The sequence below is a fragment of the Vanessa tameamea genome, chromosome 29 (genome assembly GCF_037043105.1).
Source record: "Vanessa tameamea isolate UH-Manoa-2023 chromosome 29, ilVanTame1 primary haplotype, whole genome shotgun sequence".
In the NCBI taxonomy this organism is placed as follows: domain Eukaryota; kingdom Metazoa; phylum Arthropoda; class Insecta; order Lepidoptera; family Nymphalidae; genus Vanessa; species Vanessa tameamea.
In genome coordinates this window covers 1,153,692-1,174,177 of record NC_087337.1, presented here as the reverse complement: position 1 = coordinate 1,174,177, position 20,486 = coordinate 1,153,692, and the positions used below count along the sequence as shown (strand labels likewise).

At 35.1% G+C, this 20,486-nt stretch overlaps 1 protein-coding gene across 2 annotated transcripts in view; it reads right to left on the bottom strand.

Annotated features, from left to right (window-relative positions):
- The window catches only part of LOC113403541 (cardioactive peptide), a 43,579-nt gene that overhangs the window by 6,166 nt on the left and 16,927 nt on the right, over window positions 1-20,486 (bottom strand). Inside the window, exon 1 of one of the 2 annotated variants that reach the window (XM_064219878.1) lies at window positions 7,298-7,406. The exons of the other annotated variant lie outside the window; for it this stretch is intronic. The gene's annotated coding sequence lies outside the window, so the exon portion shown is untranslated. Of the gene's footprint in view, window positions 1-7,297; window positions 7,407-20,486 lie in introns of those variants that run through there. 2 annotated transcript variants of the gene reach the window in all.

The following is a 20,486-nucleotide window of genomic DNA, read 5'->3' as shown; positions in this document are numbered from 1 at the left end:
ACAGCGAGCTTGAACTCCAACGAATGATATAAGCTACTTTTTTATGCTTAACACCTACCTACGAACCCGATTAATGAAAGCCCCGGCTACAACAAAAAACTAATTCTATATATTTACATAACTATTGTAATTTCAGTTGATCAGTTTGACGAAATAAATTCAAGCTTGATAACAATTCTCCAGCGAATATATTTCTCAATAACCAGCAATCGTCGCATAGTTTCGCGTCACAGACAATATTAAAAAAAAAAAAAAAACGTATATATGGACGCAAGTCGCCATTCATCGGCAATGGTTTAAAATATTAATAATATAAAATAATAATTATATATTGTCAATTATCATTTCAATGTTTATATTTTATTGTGTAAATTTCTAAAACACTATTATTCAATAAGTAAGACTTAATTCGGATTCGTCTTGCAGCGCCACCTGTAATGCGTCATAACGGACTATGTAATACATAATCATAATCAGCCTGTAAATTTCCCACTGCTGGGCTAAGGCCTCCTCTCCCGTTGAGGAGAAGGTATGAGCATATTCCACCACGCTGCTCCAATGCGGGTTGGTGGAATACACATGTGGCAGAATTTCGTTGAAATTAGACACATGCAGGTTTTCCTCACGATGTTTTCCTTCACCGCCGAGCACGAGATGAATTTTAAACAAATTAAGCACATGTAAATTCAGTGGTGCCTGCCTGGTTTGAACCCGATATCATCGGTTAAGATGCACGCGTTCTAACCACTGGGCCATCTCGTCAATTAAGAGCTATATTTAATAATAAGAACCAAATAGATATTCATTTTTAATATTAAACTATATTTTAAGAATGAATTTGCAGTAATTGCATTAATTTATTTTAAAAAGTTGTAGTTGTGAATATCCGTTTGATTCATTCGAGGAGGACGCGTTAGAAACGGGCATCGTTATAGCAATGCCATATTGCATTGACACATTTTGTGAAAAGACAATAAATTGTTAACATAACGAATTCTTTAAGTTGATTGCGTTTCACTGCGATGGAAGCTGTAAACCCGACTACTTCTCCGACATATACGTATTTGCGTCAAGTCTTAAATATTATGCCAAATAAAATAATATCAATTTAAGTCTAACAAATTCTTAAACAACTAATTAAAATGAATAGTTTCGATTTTAATCATAATATGTTATTGTGAAAACAGATTTTTACAAATTTCGTAACTTATGACAGTTTTTTTTTTAAATTTAATTTCATTGTACGACGGCGTCAGTTCACACGATTTACATTTGTAGTAACCGCTCTCTAATTGGCCAGTATCTTCGCTCTCTAAAATCAATTCTTTGTTAAATCGTAACAATTTAATAAATTGCAATCAAGAATCCTCTTTAATTTTCTGCACATACGGCTGGAGCTCTTCAAAACGAGACCATAACTGATGCTTTACGTGCAGCTATCGTTCCATAAGTGCTGGGACAAAAATCGGCTCACGCTATTAATATACAATATTATTAATTATGAAAAAACACCGTATTAGAGGCTAAGGCTATGTTTATTGAAATAATCAAATTGGTTCCGCAATAAATTATTGAAAAACTCGACTAAAGTAAATAATTTGGACTATAAATATTACCTATTGTTCAGTTACCCAAGGGCTTCCAGATGCGAAGTGGTTTACAATCGAAGCTTAAAATCAACGGAACTATCCCAGCAGTGGCCTTAAACACACAACGCCACACACCCGATAATATTATTCTTGCGCGTCATTGATACATACGTATTTATAAAAGTACCGTGTGATTACACCAAAGTACCCGCCCCTCCCCGAAATTGTCGTCTAGTGTACGAAATTGTCTCTTTATGACTATTCGTATTATTACAAGATAATTCTGTTATCGTAATGACTCAAGTGCGTATAATAATCGCAATTGTCATAAATTCAATTCCGTGAACGGTAAACGTACTTAACTATATTGAATATATGCAATTCTGTAACGATGAGCGAGGTTACGTGTTTTCGTAATGCTAAATCATACATGTCTGTGCATGTTGTAATCATTACACAGTATAAAATAAAGTCGCTTCCCGCTGTCTGTCTGTCCCTGTGTACGCTTAGATCTTCAAAACTACGCAACGGATTTTGTAGCGTTTTTTTTAATAGATAGATTGATTCAAGAGGAAGGTTTATATGTATAATACACGCACAATATAGTAGATGAAGCGATTTTAAGCATTACAGCACTAATCCTTATCCAATTAAGTACCTTAAATACATTGTGCATTTAATATAGATCAATATGGCCCGGAACTGACTGAAAAAACTGTGAACGTTGTATATAAAGACGTTATGTAGTATATTTAGTATAAGCATTGCACCCGTGCGAAGCCGGGACGGGTCGCTAGTCTAAAATATATCAAGACTGATATTAGAAGATACAGCGCCTTTTGAAGAAGGGTTTTAATATTATAAGTAACCTCGTTTCGCTGTTACATCCGCTTTTAAATTGACGCCACTGGAGTGATTTTCATGTTGTGATCTTTATCAATATAATAAATGTCAAAGTAACTATGTTACCTCTTTACGCTTATATATGACGTTTGGTTTAGATATAGCTTTAATCCCGGAGACGAACATATACTATATTTCAACCATAACAGGAAAAAAGCCAGATAAACAACATTTGACAGCAAATCGACGAAATATCCTTGGTCGAGAGCTTTGTTCATATATGATATTCGCAAATTTCGTTAAAATTAGTCACATGCAGGTTTCCTCACGATGTTTTCCTTCACCGAGCACGAGATGAATTATAAACACAAATTAAGCATATGAAAATTCATCGGTGCTCGCCTGGGTTTAAACCCGCAAACATCGGTTAAGAAGAAATACTGATTAAATTTAGTGACGTAGTAAGTTTAAGCCCCAAGTAAAGCCTATGGGTACATTTTTTAATTCTCCCTACAAGGGGGTACAAGTTACCCAATTGTAAGATAGTTTGTGTGCTATAAAAATTAAAATTTATTAACATAAGAATTGATAACATTAAGTGCTTAAATATATACAAATATGAATTAAAAATAGTTACTGTATGAATCTTGACCGCGTGGAATCGTGGCCAGAATGCCAGCAGCATTTCATAAGTAATTTGACATAAGAAAAGATTTTTTTTGCTTCAGCTTATTCCGCAGCGGCACCGGCTCTTAACATTGTTTCCCGGATATGAGACGGGGCCAGCGTGTCAATGCATGTGGCGTCCCACACAAGGGCCCGTACTCGTTTCCAGGGAACCAATGTTAATGCATCAGGTCTTTTACCATCATCACGACTAATTCCACGAGGCTCACTAAGAGCAGGAGCGTCGATGGTGGCAAGAGGCCTTTTTATTGTATCAAAATATTATTTTGTTATATAATTATAATTCTAAAGGGTTCAACCTGTATCGCAATAAAACTAGGGTTGTCAAAGTTCCCTGACATTCGCAAAGATACAAAGTACGTTATAATTTAAAATAAATTCTGCCTCGTAGGCAAGATCAACCCTTGTAAACGTCACTTTTGATGTATTTCGTCTGTCTGTCGCGAGAAAGACATTCCCTTTGAACAGTGTCGTGTAAAATGACGACGGTTTTAAAATTTTGCGATTGTTCATTTTAATTGCCGCTTGCCGCTTTTTTCATTTATAAACTGTATATTGCTCAGGGGATAGAAAAATACAGGCCGAGTGCGAGTCAGACTCGCGTAGGAATGGTTCCATACCATTGACTAGGTAAACAACAGGGAGGTAGCTATACTTTTATTGATATCGATAAAATATAGGCAACAAAATCGCGTTTGTTGTATGGGTGCCCCCCTTAAATATTTATTTTATTGTTGTTTTTAGTATTTGTTGAACTAAATAATATGTGAAAATTTCAACTGTGTGCCTATAACGGTTCTTGAGATGCAGCCTGGTGACAGACAGATGGACAGACAGCGATTTCTTAGGAGTAGGGTCCTGTTTCTATCATTTGGTTACGGAACCCTAATAACGATTTGAACAGAAGATTATGGAATCGATTTCATTTGAGTTCAGTATGGAAAAAAATACTCAAATACATGTCTGTACTAAAAAAATTGGGCAAGTGTGATTCAGACTCGCGTTCTGAGGGTTCCCGACCGTCAGACAGATAGACAAACAGATACTGGTGTTACTATAAATTTACGGGTTTTTTTTTAATTTAAGGAATTGTTAATATTTCGTACAGCGCCTTTGTCTATGGGCGGTGGTGACCACTGAACATGAGGTGGCCCATATGCTCGTCCGCCAACGAAAGCCATAAAAAAAGGTATAGATAGACTGTCAAAGATGAGAGGCGTCGAAAACAGTGGCCAACGGTTGGCCACTAAGTAAAGTATGACGTTCGGCGAGTGTTAACCGTAGCTCTCACACACCAAGACAATAAAGTTGGCTCGTTTGTTTAAGTTCTTTTGTAATACGTTCCATCCAAATGTATGAATAATTTATTATTTTAATAGATGTAACATAAAATAATATATTAGGAAATTGACATTAAATCGTGAAAATCTTCATGAATAAATTGTTCCTTTGATCTAAATATTAATTTATACATTGGGCGTTATGTTAACATCGAATTAGAGTCAATGAAGCAACAATGTCTTATATAAATTAATATTATTTAAGGATAGACTCCCTAACTGTACCAGTATACACTTTATTGTAGTCAAATACTAGCTCCCCGTCCCGGTTTCGCACGTATCTGACACGTTTATATAACATACATATAGCTTTATTGGTGTACGCGGCGCCATGACAGTATGCCTTTTCCGAAATCATAAACCCGACTTGTTTGGCTTACTGCTTTTGTTTTGCCCAAGATATATAAATAATCTGAGCTAAATATTATTGACGAATTAGTGGAACAGGCACAAAGTCGATAAATCAATCTTGGGGCAAGGTATCCGTTTCTATAATAAAATTCCGCAGATATTTTTAACTTTGCCGTTTCATAAATTCAAATAATTTGTAAAAAAAAATTACATTGGTAAATAAGGCATACTATCCAATACAAGATTATATAGATGATAAAAAAGCGTGGAGCTAATACTTGTTGACTTCCAGGCAGGATGTATTTTATACATATATAAATGTATTTAACTAACATGACTGTATTTTAAATGTTAAAAAAGTGTAACTACTGATTTTCAAGGCGGTTCTTCTCGGTAGACTCTACATTCCGAACCGGCGGTAGCTTCACTTAATATAGTTTTTTTTTTATGGCTTTGTTTGGCGGACGAGCATATGGGCCACCTGATGGTAAGTGGTCACCACCGCCCATAGACAAAGGCGCTGTAAGAAATATTAACCATTCCTTACATCCCCTATGCGCCACCAACCTTGGGAACTAAGATGTTATGTCCCTCGTGCCTGTGATTACACTGGCTCACTCACCCTTCTAACCGGAACACAACAGTAAAAGACGATTCAAAAGTGCTTGTAAAAGCCTACTTGAATAAAGAATACTTTGATTTTGATGTTTGATTTTATACATTGATAAGATCGGTGTCATTTTGACGGTGTGATGGTTTTCCTATTTTTTTTTTTAGTATTATTTATTGTAATAACACTAGGATAACATAAAAACTAACAAATTTGACATATGGTCTGAAATTATTATAGTATTATTATTAATCTAAACGTAAATTAGGTTGTGACCACACAACCAGCTTAATATCCAGTTAACCTGTTAAAGTATGAAGCGTGACATATCATACGACTCTGGAGTCCTGTCACGTCAAAAAGATATTATATTCAATACTACAGAGTAACTTGATGCGTTAATTGCGTTCAACATTAAGGCATTTTAAATTCTAGGTAAGTCGTTACGTAAATTGAAACGGAATAATTTAATTTGATTAATAAACTCCTAAACGACATATTTCTTTACTGATATTGTAAAGACGTAATACTTGTTTGTATGTAAGGAGTAATCTTCGAGAGTAATGTTCGAATTCTAACAAAATTTAATTATTAGAATGTTTCATAAGCTTAATAAGTTATATTTATATTATCATTTATTGTAAAGAGAGTTTTCTATTCAAGAAAATGTCACGCTCATGGTGCAGAATATTAAATTTTAAACATTGCATGATTATATTAAATTGAAAAGACCATTCACTAAATTGACGAAAACATCCGATGTAGAGTTACCGAGGATTTTTTTTATGTTATAGGTTAGCGGATGAGCAAAGACCTGATGGTAAAAGGTCACCGCCCATAGACAATGGCGCTACAAGAAATATTAACCATCACCAATGCGCCACCAACCTTGGGAACTAAGATGTTATGTCCCTTGTGCCTGTAGTTACACTGGCTCAACCTTCAAACCGGAACACAACAATACTGAGTACTGGTGTTTGGCCGTAGAATATCCGATGAGTACCAACCTCAGTAATATTGATATCATAACATGAACTCACTAATAAATTCTATACTAATATTTCGCACACAGACAATATTTAACAATTATTTTGAATTTGTCAACGGAAGCATTTTTGACATTTTTAACTTTGCCGTTTCATAAATTCGAATCATTTGTAAAATATACATTGATAAAGAAGGCGTATATTATTCGATACAAGATTATATTGATGATAAAAAAGCGTGGAGTTAACGCTCGTCGACTTCCAGGCAGGAGACATGACATACATATATAATTGTATTTAACTAACATGACTGTATTTTTAGATGTTGAAAAAGAGTAACTACTGAGTTTCTTGTCGGTTCTTTAAATTTGATTGGACACTGTTACATGATACAAAAGTGCTTTTATGAGTCTACTTGAATAAAGATTATTTTGATTTTGAATGTTTTTTGGGATCCTGTTTTATAATCATTTAAAATTCACATCAAGAGTTACTGACTGTTTATTTGATTGCTGCGAGGTATGAATGGTCTTATAAATACCAATAATTGAAAACTGTCTACCTTCTGATAGTATACATTATATATTTTATTGATAAATATATAATATTTATTTTTATATTGAATGCTTCAACCTTAGGAATTTAATAACTGGCTTGGAGTTTAGTCCGCGCTACTACAAACCGGGTTGGTGGATTCTTATACCGTATCAATATTTTTACCGAGATGAATTATAAACACAAATTAGGCACATGAAAATTCAGCAGCGCTGGTCTGAATTTGAACTCGTAATCTCGACTAAGTTCACGCATTCTAACCACTGTGCTAAATCGACTTAATAAAAATAAAAACGACTTATTTTAATTTATAATAAACTTATAATATAGACTTACCTCGTCCGGGAGTCGAACACGGAATGCAGCGGGACTGCTGAGTCGCGGTATATAAGCAAACTCTGGGCGGGCGGACTCTGAAGAACAGGGGCATGCGTGGAGTGGCGCTTTGATACTAAAATATTTTTACATTATATTTTCATTTATATTTATTTTAAATTGTAATAATATCGTGTCAATAATCAAATAGAAAAAGTTTTAGAAAAAAAAAAGTTTAAAATATATATATTTTTAGTCTATTCAGTACTTACAAACAAACAATTTAAAGCTATATATTGTAGTACTAGATTTAGACTTTTATATATAGCAACAGTTTGCATAATTCAGTTGATTATATAATTACGAAATTGTATGTCTACGCTTTTCACAACAACATATAATATATTTTTAAATACACGCAGTCATATATTGGTATTATTATTTCAGAGTCTCCCCGTCTCTGTTCGAAGTCCCGCTGTTTTTGTACACGTTGCCCGTTTAATACAAGTCAATGAGTGTGGTTTTCCTTCATTTTCAAAGCTAAGAATGATGAAAGCTATACGTGATAAATTATTCCATGTCAAGCACCATAAACTCGCCAAGAAATTGCCTCCTATTATCTATGCGAATTAAATCGTAACTCACTATGTGAAAACGTATATCTCAACATCGGTAGGGCTGATTATGTACCTCAGATATTCTACCGCCAACCAGCAATACTTTAAACACGGAAACACATTTTAATTGAAATTCAATTCAAAAGACAAGAGATTAAGACTGTAAAAAAAAAAGCAATTCATATTCAAAATGGCTTTGTTTTGCAGATTTACAAATAAGTTTATTTTTGAATACGTAAACTGTCTAAAGACATTTACATCACAGCCGAAAGACGTTGGTTCAAACCGAGGTGTACGACTCGTGAACCTGCACATGTCGGACGAATTCTGCCATATTTTATGGGACGGAAGTCGCCATCGATATCGCCAACTTATCTTGGAGACACAGATGTTATGTCTTGGATAACTCTTTGTGCAAGCCTGCCTGGGTAGGTACCTCCCACTCATTAGACATTCTACTGCCAAACAGCAGTATTCAGTATTATTGTGTTCTGGTTTGAAGGGTGAGTGAGCCAGTGTTACAGGCACAAGGCAAATGAATTAGTTCCTAAGGTTAGTGGCACATTGGAGATGTTAGATGTGATTAAAATTTCTCACGGCATCAATATTTATAGGTAGTGGTGATCACTTTTTTTTTTATATTTGTAATGGAATAGGCGTTTGTCTTCCATCTCACCTGATGGAAAGTGTAAGTGAAGACGAATGTGGTACACGCCCATCAAAAAGAAACCTTAAATTTTTAATTAAGTCTTAAATTTTTCTTAATTTTAGGGTATTATTTAATTTTAAATTTTTTTTTTTGGGTTTTGTACAAGCCTTGACACATTCTGACTGCGAGTTAAAACCTTGACAAGTACAACTGAATTTTCATGTGCTTAATTTGTGTTTATAATTCATCTCGTGCTCGGTAAAGGAAAACGTCGTGAGGAAACCTGCATGTGTCTAATTTCAACGAAATTCTGCCACATGTGTATCCACCAACCCGCACTGGAGCAGCGTGGCCGAGTATGCTCCAAACCTTCTCCTCAAAGGTAGAGGAGGCCTTAGCCCAGCAGTGGGAAATTTACAGGCTGTTAATGTGTGTGTTGTTAAACATCAATACCCAGCACGGCAAATTTTGCTTTGTATCACCAGCGTTGAAACAATGAAAAATGGTGAATTTTTCGCTGTGAAAACGCATACTTGCGTTTCCTTTGTATAAAACTCAACAGGATTATCAGAACCCGATTTGGTAATGAGTTCTAACGTTCTATTGAGTTCAACAAAAACATCCCTCCGCCTCTCAGATGTTTCAGTCACGCTAGAACGGCTAAACGTTTCTGAATGACATTTTACACAGAGATCGAACATATCTACGGTCCGTATCCCTGGAAACCAGTAGAAAAATAAATTAATACAAAAAATGTTATAGAGGATTTATCCCTTGAAGAGTTTTCCAATGTCATCGGGACTAAAATTACAGGTACATAATCAGCCTGTAAAATTCCCACTGCTGGGCTAAGGCCTCCTCTCCCGTTGAGGAGAAGGTATGGAGCATATTCCACCACGCTGCTCCAATGCGGGTTGGTGGAATAAAACAAAATTACAGGTAAGGAACTCCGAATGATATGGGGAACAGATACTTAGTCAGCTTGTAAGATTTGACTTACATAAACTAATAATTATTTTAAGTAAAATACTCACTCTTAAAAAAAAAACTATTATTTTTTCAAAAGCAATATCCCATTTTATCTATATACCCCTTAAAGCCTAAAGTGTTAGAAGTGGGGACGATCAGAGTCCAAGGAATTAGGATCGAACTTGCGACTTTTTACATCGCTAGGCGACTCGTAAACCATTGCGGTATTTTTGGGTATATTAGAGGGAGACACAAAATATATATACAGTGGTATTCTTATGTAACTTATGTAATTTGGCTGTATATATTAAAAGTAACATTTCTTATATCTTAATAGCGTAAGCCGATTTTTGTCCCAGCGATTATGGGACGATAGCTGCACGTAAAACATCGGTTATGGTCTCATTTTGAACAGCTCCAGTCGTATGTGCAGAAAATTAAAGAGGATTCTTGACTGCAATTTACTGAATTGTTACGATTTAACAAATAATTAATTTTAGAGAACGGAAAAAGTTACTGCTCGGTTATAGAGCGGTACTACAGCTGTATAAGAAAAAACGTAAACAAAATTAAAGTAAATTGCTATCGACAAACTCCAATTCTAACTGAACTACTATACTATTTTACTTTAAAATTTTAATTTAAAAAGATTTCATGCGGCGCAAAATGTAGACGAGTGACTTGCAGTTTACGATGAAATCAAAACAAAACCTGTCATAGGTTTCGAATTTCCTAAAAAATCTTTTGAATAAACGAGAAGTTTCGCGGGCGTCCTACTAGTATCATTTAACGTTTTTATCTATTAACAGAAAATGTCTCTCCAATTATAATTAATCATCAGGTGGACTACACTCTGCAATTACCGTCTTTACCATAAACATATAGGGCACGTGCCCAGGACCCCATCCTGAGAGGGCCCAACAACTTGTATGCTATGTAAATTTTCGAAAGTTATATATTTGTAAGAAATAACTAACATATTTATCAAAAAAGGCTAGTTGACGACTAAGCCAGTCAATAAAGCCCGTGAATGTCAAATAATTAGTATCATTATGATTTTTTTCTATGTGGTTTGGGACGTTAAAATAATAACATATTAAAATGTTCAATCCTCTGGGGTGAACGCTAGGGGGTTGAGAGGGTGAAAAGCGTTTTTGCTTATAACTTTGTGAAAAAAATTGTTAGATGGTTGAAAATTGGACAGAAGGTGTAAATAATTATAACTTACCTTGTATTAAAATTTCAACCTTTATTGTTTAGTGCAAAAAAAGTTATACGTGCTCTTCATAGAAATAGATATACTATAAAATAACCATAGGAACAATCCTATGGTTATTTGAAACTAAACTTAAGGCCTGGCTATAAGCAAATTATTTGTATATGGTAGTAAATATCTACCAAAAGAGCCCCAAATTCATGGGTGCCCAAGGGGCCCAGCATAGCTTGAGACGGCTCTGCACTCTGCCTACAAATTGTGTCATCATCATCATCCTCCTGCCCTTATCTCAATTTACTAGGGGTCGGCGCAGCATGTCTTCTTCCATACATCTCTGTCGGACGTCATCTCACAAGTAAAATTTTATATATTCTATAACTCAAATTGTTTATAACTGTTTAAAAATAAAAATGGTATTACTAATTTAAATAAAGCGCGACCGTTTGAGACTCGCTTTGTTAGTAACTAAGTTTTAGAAAACAAAGTCGTTGCGCTGCGTCTGTTTGTCTGTACGCGATAAACTCAAAAACAAGCGAACGTATTTAAATTCGGTTTTCAACTACGGAGTGATCCACGAGGAAGGTTTATGTGTGTAATTCATGAATTTCGAAGTTGATTGATAATACTCAATACAAGTTTATATTAAAGATAAAAAAGCGTGGACTAAGTATTCGTTGAATTCTAGGCAGGATATATTAAAATGTAATTAAAATTTACTGAAATACAGTGTAATTAAAATAGTAGAAAAGAGTAATCATTGAGTTTCTTGCCGGTTCTTCTCGCTAGAATCTACATTCCGGACCGATGGTAGAACGTTTGATTCAAGTGTATCGTGACGATTCAAAAGTGCTTTTATGAGCCTATTTGAATAAAGTATATTTTGATTTTGATACTCGATTGATTGACTGTAATGCGCCGCGTAAACTAATATAGCTATATAGCTATATGTATGTCGTATAAACGTCTTATAGCCTATTCCAATGAAAGTAGGAAAAATGGTAAACAAAACTTAGATTTACGTATTTCATGAGATTTGCTAATAACTCAGTTATACTGTGTACTACTAAGAGTTTATGATTAATATATATTCATTTATAATACAACACTATTACACTTAACTACTTGTATCCACTTTAATTTTACTTCCAAAATTCCGATAACAGTTTCGTCGACGTTCAAAACGCCATTTTTTTGCAAATCCATAGTGAATATCATAGATTAATCAAGCTCTCGACCAATGATATCGCGTCAAATTGCTGTCAAATGTTGTTTATTTGACTTTTTTCCTGTTATGGTTGGAATAGAATTAGATACATGCGAATCCGGGTCGAGAAGCTAGTATTTGACTAAAATAAAGTGTTGGTGTAGTTAGGGAGTCTATCCTTAAATAATATAAATTTATATAAGACATTGTTGCTTCATTGGCTCTTATTCGATGTTAACATAACGCCCAATGTATAAATTAATATTTAGATCAAAGGAACAATTTATTCATGAAGATTTTCGCGATTTAATGTCAATTTCCTAATATATTATTTTATGTTACATCTATTAAAATAATAAATTATTCATACATTTGGATGGAACGTATTACAAAAGAACTTAAACAAACGAGCCAACTTTATTGTCTTGGTGTGTGAGAGCTACGGTTGACACTCGCCGAACGTCATACTTTACTTAGTGGCCAACCGTTGGCCACTGTTTTCGACGCCTCTCATCTTTGACTTATACTAGACATATAAATAATCAAAGCGTTATCACATACTATCTCTAATGAGATGATGCCAGATTAACAGCGCCTTCAGCTAAAGTACAACCTAATACACCACAAGTACATGGGGGGGGGGGGGGTGATTGACGTCATATAAACAATCAAAGCTTTCTAAGTTTCCAATTTCTACCTGAAATTTTCCAAAAATCCTGTTTCAGCAGATTGAGACTATTTTTTTCGACGTGTTCTCATCTTTGTCAATATAATTCATACATAGCAATTAACCTGTACGTATGTTACATTATAAATACTTAACATTTATTGAGGATATATATTCAAACTAATTTAATTAAATATATTTTTAATTTTTAATGTTTCAAGTGAACAATAAGACGGATCTAAATCATTAAGCTTGTAATTTTTACAAGATCGATATGAAGCCTCTTCGTCTTAGCCTACTATCTGAAGGGCTGATATTCTACCACCAAATATCAATATTTACTACTGTTGTGTTCCGGTTTAAAGGGTGAGTGAGCCAGTGTAACTACAGGCACAATAAACATTAGCTCCCAAGATTAGTAGCGCATCAGGACTGTAAGGAATGGTTAATATTTTTAATAGCTCCAATATCTACAGGTGGCGACCACTTACCATCAGGTGGTCTATATAATAGCTTCCTCTTTCCCTCTACGTCATATTTCTTCTTTAATATTTAACTAACTACTAATTCTTGTCGTTATAATTATCAAATAATCGCCTCTTTTTCCCTTCTCAAATGAAGTATGTGGGATTCGCCAGTACCCAGGATGTTAAGCACGTGCCTTAGTACCCTGTCTCTTTGGCTGGCGCCACGTGATCGCTGTTCGAATAATCGCAAACGAAATATAATCGATAATTTTGAAGACTGTGACCCAAAATGGTACATTCGGTGCTTTTTTCTGATAGAGTGGTCATTGTTACCCTAGCGAGCAAATCATTGGTGTCAAATAGAGTACGGGTCCTGTTAGCAAGATCAAGGATCAAGGACGCGTTGACAGACGAGTCATATATAATGTTATCACAGCGTTGAAACAATTTTCCGATCGACTACGTCTTTATTGAAATTCGGGAAAATTCCTCGAAATTTAGGGGGTGAACGATGGATGACAAACAGCTTCCATTATCCTCGCTAATACTATACATACAATAGTGAGTTTGTCTGTTAGACTCTTACATCTTAACAAATGAACTGATCATTTTGGAATTTTGTACGCTGAAAAAGCCGAGATGGCCCAGTGGTTAGAACGCGTGCATCTTAACCGATGATTTCGGGTTCAAACCCAGGCAGGCACCACTGAATTTACATGTGCTTAATTTGTTTATAATTCATCTCGTGCTCGGCGGTGAAGGAAAACATCGTGAGGAAACCTGCATGTGTCTAATTTCAACGAAATTCTGCCACATGTGTATTCCACCAACCCGCATTGGAGCAGCGTGGTGGAATATGCTCCATACCTTCTCCTCAACGGGAGAGGAGGCCTTAACCCAGTAGTGGGAAATTTACAGGCTGATTATGTTATTATTATGTACGCTGATGATGACGTGATCGATTTCGGACAGGGTTATCAAACTCAATGAAGACCAGCCTACAGATACGTATTATTGTGCAGGAGTGTGTGCGTAAAGGATGCACTTTATATTCCCACTCTCAAGATTCGATGGGTCGACAAGATTCGAGTTCAGGCGCAGGACCAACGGCTTTACGTGCGCACCGAGGCACGGTATACACTTCCAACTTCCAAACAGACTGTTACTGAGATTTTTTGACAGAGAACCCAGTAACATATTATCGATTCGATCTGGGGTTTGAGCCCAGAATCAGGTTCTGTGGTCCTATATCTAGCCTCTTGACCAACGAGGCAGGGAATGAAATGAGCTTTTTTTAATTATCCCCTCGAGGAGGTAAAATTGGTAACGGTTTGTGTGCTATAGGTAAAGTTTATACATTTCACACGAGTAAAGCCGCAGGTTACCTTTAGTACAGAGAGAAGGCTCTGTGTGCCGAACCTATGAATCGTAACTAAAGATAGCGGGTTCAAACCCGAGTAACCACTGAATATTCATATTAAGTTGTGTTTATGATCGTTTTAAATATATGTGTGTGTAGGTATTTTGTGTTTGTCCAGTACAGATATATCATATATGTGTAAAAACTCATGTAAAACAATCATTGACAAATAAGGCATATAATTAATTTACAACATCATACAAAATTTTGACGTTTTATATTTTATATTCTTACAAAACATCAGCAGTTCTTCGCTGGACTTCGAGCTTGTCGTCTTCTTGAAAGACGTGACACTGGCTTTTTTTCTCATTATTTAAATAATTAATAATAATATAAATAAGGCATATTACTCAATACAAGATTATATTAAAGATATTTTATAAAAGCATGGAGTTAGTGTTTATTGACTTATAGCTTTTTAGACTTAGGAAGGATATGTAATAACTGAATACTAATATACTCTGTATTTAAAACTACTATAGTTAGCCAGTGTAGCTACAGCCCGAGGGACATAACATCTGAGTTCCCAAGGTTGGTGGCGCATCGGCGAAGTGGTGGGTAATATTTCTAACAGCGCCAATGTCTATGGGCGGTGGTGACCACTTACCAGCATGTCGACCATTTGCCGGTCCGCCTATCTGTTACATAAAAAAAATATATTTTTATTACAGTTAATCTATGATCTAATCATACGTTACGTTACCATATATATATAAATGTATATAACGGGGCGCGGTTAGTTTGTTTGTTGATTTGGATAATTAATGAATCGAGTAGTTGGCAATAATGTTTGATGGCTGATTTACTTTTAAGAGCGGGTCGCCCCGAATGGAGTTGTAAGTGTCATGGCGACGCGAGCCGTTACGTTTTGACAAGCGACTCGAATGCGACGGTTGCTCGCGAACCCATTCGATCTTAATCGAGATGAATCATTGTAATCCTTTGATATTTCTGGTGTACGATTATTGAATCAATTGATACAGTGATTAGACGATATTAAATACGTTTTATTTTGTGAATATCTCCATTGCACGCCCACATAGTCTTCCGAATGTCGGATCAATCCCCGAAACAAACTGTTCGGCTTCCTGCTTTAATAAAAGCGAAATACAACTCACGGATTAATCACGAAATCTCAGAAACTATAACACGTACAAATTTGAAATTTGGCAGGTAGGTTCCTTATAGGGTGTAGACATCCGCTTAGAACGGGTTTTACGAAAGTCCACCCCTAAGGGTGTAAAACGGGGGTTGCAAGTTTGTGATTTACAAATTTCGCGCGGGTACAGCCGCTAGTATATATATGTAAATATCAAACGAGACATAATTTGACGACCTCCGTGGTTGAGTAGTGTGTACACCGGTTTTCATGGGTACGCCACTCCGAGGTCCCGGGTTCGATTCCCGGCCGAGTCGATGTAGAAAAAGTTCATTGGTTTTCTATGTTGTCTCGGGTCTGGGTGTTTGTGGTGCCGTCGTTACTTCTGATTTTCCACAACACAAGTGCTTTAGCTACTTACATTGGGATCAGAGTAATGTATGAGATGTTGTCCGATATTTATATTTATTTATTATTTATAAAAATGTTAAAAAACAGATAGAAATACTATATTAATGAAATACAATAACGAAATCGTATAAACGTACTTTTTAAGAGATTTGATCGTGGTGTACATTACTTGAAGTTTTTAAGGACGGAATTAGATTATGTTTATTCGCTTGGGAATAATTATAATATTTATTTAAAGCAATTAATACCGCGGCTCATTTTTTAGGGTTCCGTACCCAAATGATAAAACGGAACCTCCGAAGACTCCGCTGTCCGACCGTCCGTCACCGGGCTGTGTCTCATGAATCGTGGTAGTTAGACAGGTGAAATTTTCACAGATGATGTATTTCTGTTGCCGCTATAACAAGAAATACTAAAAAACAGAATAAAATGAATATTAAACGGGGCTCCCATACGTATATATTTTTATGATTATTTTGTATTATTTGGGTTTAATATAATTATTATATTATTTTTTAAATTAAAATTGCAGCTACTTATAGAACAATATATATATTTTATTTATTTATTTAAGCCTCATTTATTCCTTAGTATAATAATAGTAATAAGAGTTTTTTTTTTTTATAAATCTAATTTTAACTAAGGACTTCACGACGAAAAGAAAAAAAAAAAAAAAAAAGACCCGCTGAGTGTCTTTCGCCGGTTCTTCTCAGGTCCGAGGTGCTAAATTCCGAACCGGTGGTAGATTTTTGACAATCAATAAGCAAGTGTAAACACTTCTATATTGAATAAAAATTTTTGACTTTGGCTTTGACTTTGTATAGGCCTCTTCCATCTCACTCCATTTTTTTCTGTCTTGAGCTATTCTCAATTAAGAATTACTAGAGGGAGGGCTCTAGTGAGTGCTAACGTTCACAGTGACTCTGTATTAAATATCATATATATATTACAATTAATAGCAGCCATTTTTTTCCTATGGTGCTTGCCTGGTTTTGAACCCGCAATCATCGGTTAAGATGCACGCGTTGTTACCACTGGACCATCTTGGCTGTGTACATAATAAATACTTAAAAAATTACTTACTAGTTACTTTAAAATTCATGACCGCGTGGAATGGTGGCAAGAATGCTAGCTGCGTTTCCCGGTTGAATCGAAATTTCGTTTTTAATCACAAATAATGTATTAAAAGGAATATATTATTGTGCTCATTTGTATGTTGGTAATGTTACATATTAACGCCCCGGAACAATAAAAAAAAAACTACGAATGCACCAATGTCATTTAGGTTAGTTATTTTTTTTAGTAAATGTTTAAAAAAACAAACGGCAGTTCTTGCACTGCGGCACGGTCGGTGGAGCGACGATGTACGGAAGGCGGCTGGTAGAAGATCGGGCTCAGTAGCGCGCCTTGGGGGAGGCCTACGTCCAGCTGTGGAATAACATAGCCTGATCATGATGATGATGATAAAAAATAAGTACCAAAAGTGTTTTCAATTCTGTCGGATAAGTAGAACTTTACACGCGCGTAAACAAATACACGCTTCTTTTTTTTTTTTAATTGCGTCCAAGCGAAGACGCCACGATTAGCGTTCGTACATAATCTGTCTGGAATTTATGTCCAACGTTCATGTTCAAGGTTATGTAGATAAAATCGAAACCGATTTAGATAACTCCACTCAGCATTTCTGAACTCGTAAACCCGCGTCCGTTTAACGGTTTTGTTTTCATTGAAACTTTTATTATTTAACCTCAAAGTATTAACTAGAAGATAAGGTATATGGTAACATAGATTCTGTTACGTTATATGATGTATTATGTAAGATCAACATATACTGTTACAAATACTTCTGAATCGTCATTTTACAGAAATATGTTAACTAGATCAAATGTATCTACCGAGAAGAACCGGCAACAAACTCAGTAGTTGCTCTTTTCCATTTTAAATACATTATGTTGGTTAAATACAATTATATATATAACTAGCGACCCGCCCCGGCTTCGCACGGGCGCAATGCTGATACTAAAATAAGTATACTACAGAATGTCTTACAACGTACACAGTTTTTTCAGTCATTAGACAATACAAACCGCCATGTCCCTGCGTTTTAAATCTGTGATATCTTCGAAAATATTCATTTAAATTACATGCTTTAAAGGGCCACATTGATCTATATTAAATGCACAATGTATTTAAGGCACTTAATTGGATAAGAATTAATGCTGTATTGCTTAAAATCGCTTCGTAAATAAGCCATTATTCCTCGTAAAAAGTGAAGGATAAAAAATAGTTATTGTGGGTTATCCCTAAGAGATAGACATATCACCATCCCAGACATTTTTGAAGGTCTTTTTAAGGTGTATAATACTGTAGTATATTATTTTGATCTATCTCGTAGGGTTCAGCCAGCGTTTGCAATGTAAGCGCAAAAACATGTGTTTATTTACGACATCAAGTTGGAAATCTCTAAAATTATCAGTGTTTCTCTACTATATTGTGCAGGTATTATACATTTAAACCTTCCTCTTGAATCAATCTATCTACTAAAAAAAATCGCATCAAAATCCGTTGTGTAATTTTAAAGATCTAAGCATACATAGGGACAGACAGCGGTAAGCGACTTTGTAATGATACTGCCTGGAAGTCAACAAGTATTAGCTCCACGATTTTTTATCATCAATATAATCTTGTGTTGAATAATATGCTTTATTTATTAATGTAATATATTTTTTTAATTAATTTAAATTTATTAATCGTTAAACTTAAGTATAAATATACGATAGATGCTTTAGAAAAATATTCATATTAAGTTTTGTGGTTTTAAAAAGATTATAGAGAGATTGAAAAATTGTTTAATTTAACACTTGTCCAAGGCACTTACCGCAAACACCGTCGTTTTAACAATATTTATATTTCTCTTGTTGCGTCGCTTGGCTTCGCCCACGATAACTGCTGTAGGTTAAAAATATTTCTAACAAAAGAATACGTTCAATATTTTTAACATGAAGATTATATTTTTATGACATAGGTATGCGGCGGAGCCGACATGGCCCAGTGGTTTAAAAGCGTGCATCTTTACCGATGATTACGGGTTTGACCCAGCACCCAGGGCAAGCACCAATGAATTTTCATGTGCTTAATTTGTGTTTATAATCCATCTCGTGCTCGGCGGTGAAGGAAAACATCGTGAGGAAACCTTCATGTGTCTAATTTCAACGAAATTCTGCGACATTTGTATCCAACCCGTATTGGAGCAGCGTGCTGGAATATGCTCCAAACCTTCTCCTCAAAGGGCTCCTCGCCCTTAGCCCAGCAGTAGGAAATTTACAGGCTGTTATTGTTGTATGCGGCAAATGGTACTGGTGGTAAGTGGTCACCAAAGCAACCTTGGGAACTAAGATGTTATGACACACAACAATACTACATAATATCTGATGAGTGGGAGGTACCCAGGCGCGCTTGCAGAAAGCCCAAATTTTACCAGACAGACAAAATATTAGTATATATGTATAAATATACGTTGATTTATATATTCTATTTCAAATAATCTTGTTTATGTTTACATGTGTGGTTTTACGATTAAACATAATCAATTACTCATAGTACGAGTATATGATATACAAAAATGCTATTATTAATGCAAATGTAACTCTGTATCTGTCTGTCTGTCTGTTACTATTTCACCGATTTTGATAAAATTCGAAATGAAATCGAATTCGTTTTACATATCGTGTAATATAATAGTGCTGCTAATATATATTGCTAAAAGGGATGAAATGTGTGAGGGTTGACGTGTCGAGGGGGTGACTGAGAGTAATCAACTCGGCTTCTGTTCTTAACCGACTTGAAAAAAGGAGGTTATCCATTCGATCAGTACGTATGTCGTTTTTTTTCCAAAAGTACTGATTCTCCATGGGGTTTTAGGTATTCATTGCCCATTTTCGTTTTTAGTGTATAATGTTTAAGGATCTGATTATGGAACTCTTCAATAACAAACAGCAAACGACTCGCGGCTGTCGTGACGTCTGCAAATAGTCTTCGAATTCAAAAAAATCTATATCAAAATATTATATATGCAAGCAGGCTCTTTAAACTTATATATTCCCCCATAAATTCAAGATTTCTAGAAAAACTTTCGTCTAGATCGAGAAGGGAGCAAAAATAAGTGTCTATAAACAAATTTTTATATTAAATTACAAATATAAAAAGAAAAAATATGTATATCTTTTCCGGCTAGGAAAGTTGATATTCATTTATTAAACAAATAAATCTTCCTCTTGAATCGCTCTGTTTATTGATGAAAACCGTATTAAAATCCGTTGCGTAGTTTAAGTGATCCAAGCGTACAGACGGGAAGCGATTTCCTTTTTAACTATGTAGATGCATATGTTTTTATATAGACTATCGAACATAAACGACTATCGAAAATAAATTTTAAATATATATTAATTTAATTATATTTAAATTAATATTAATATAATATATATTAATTTA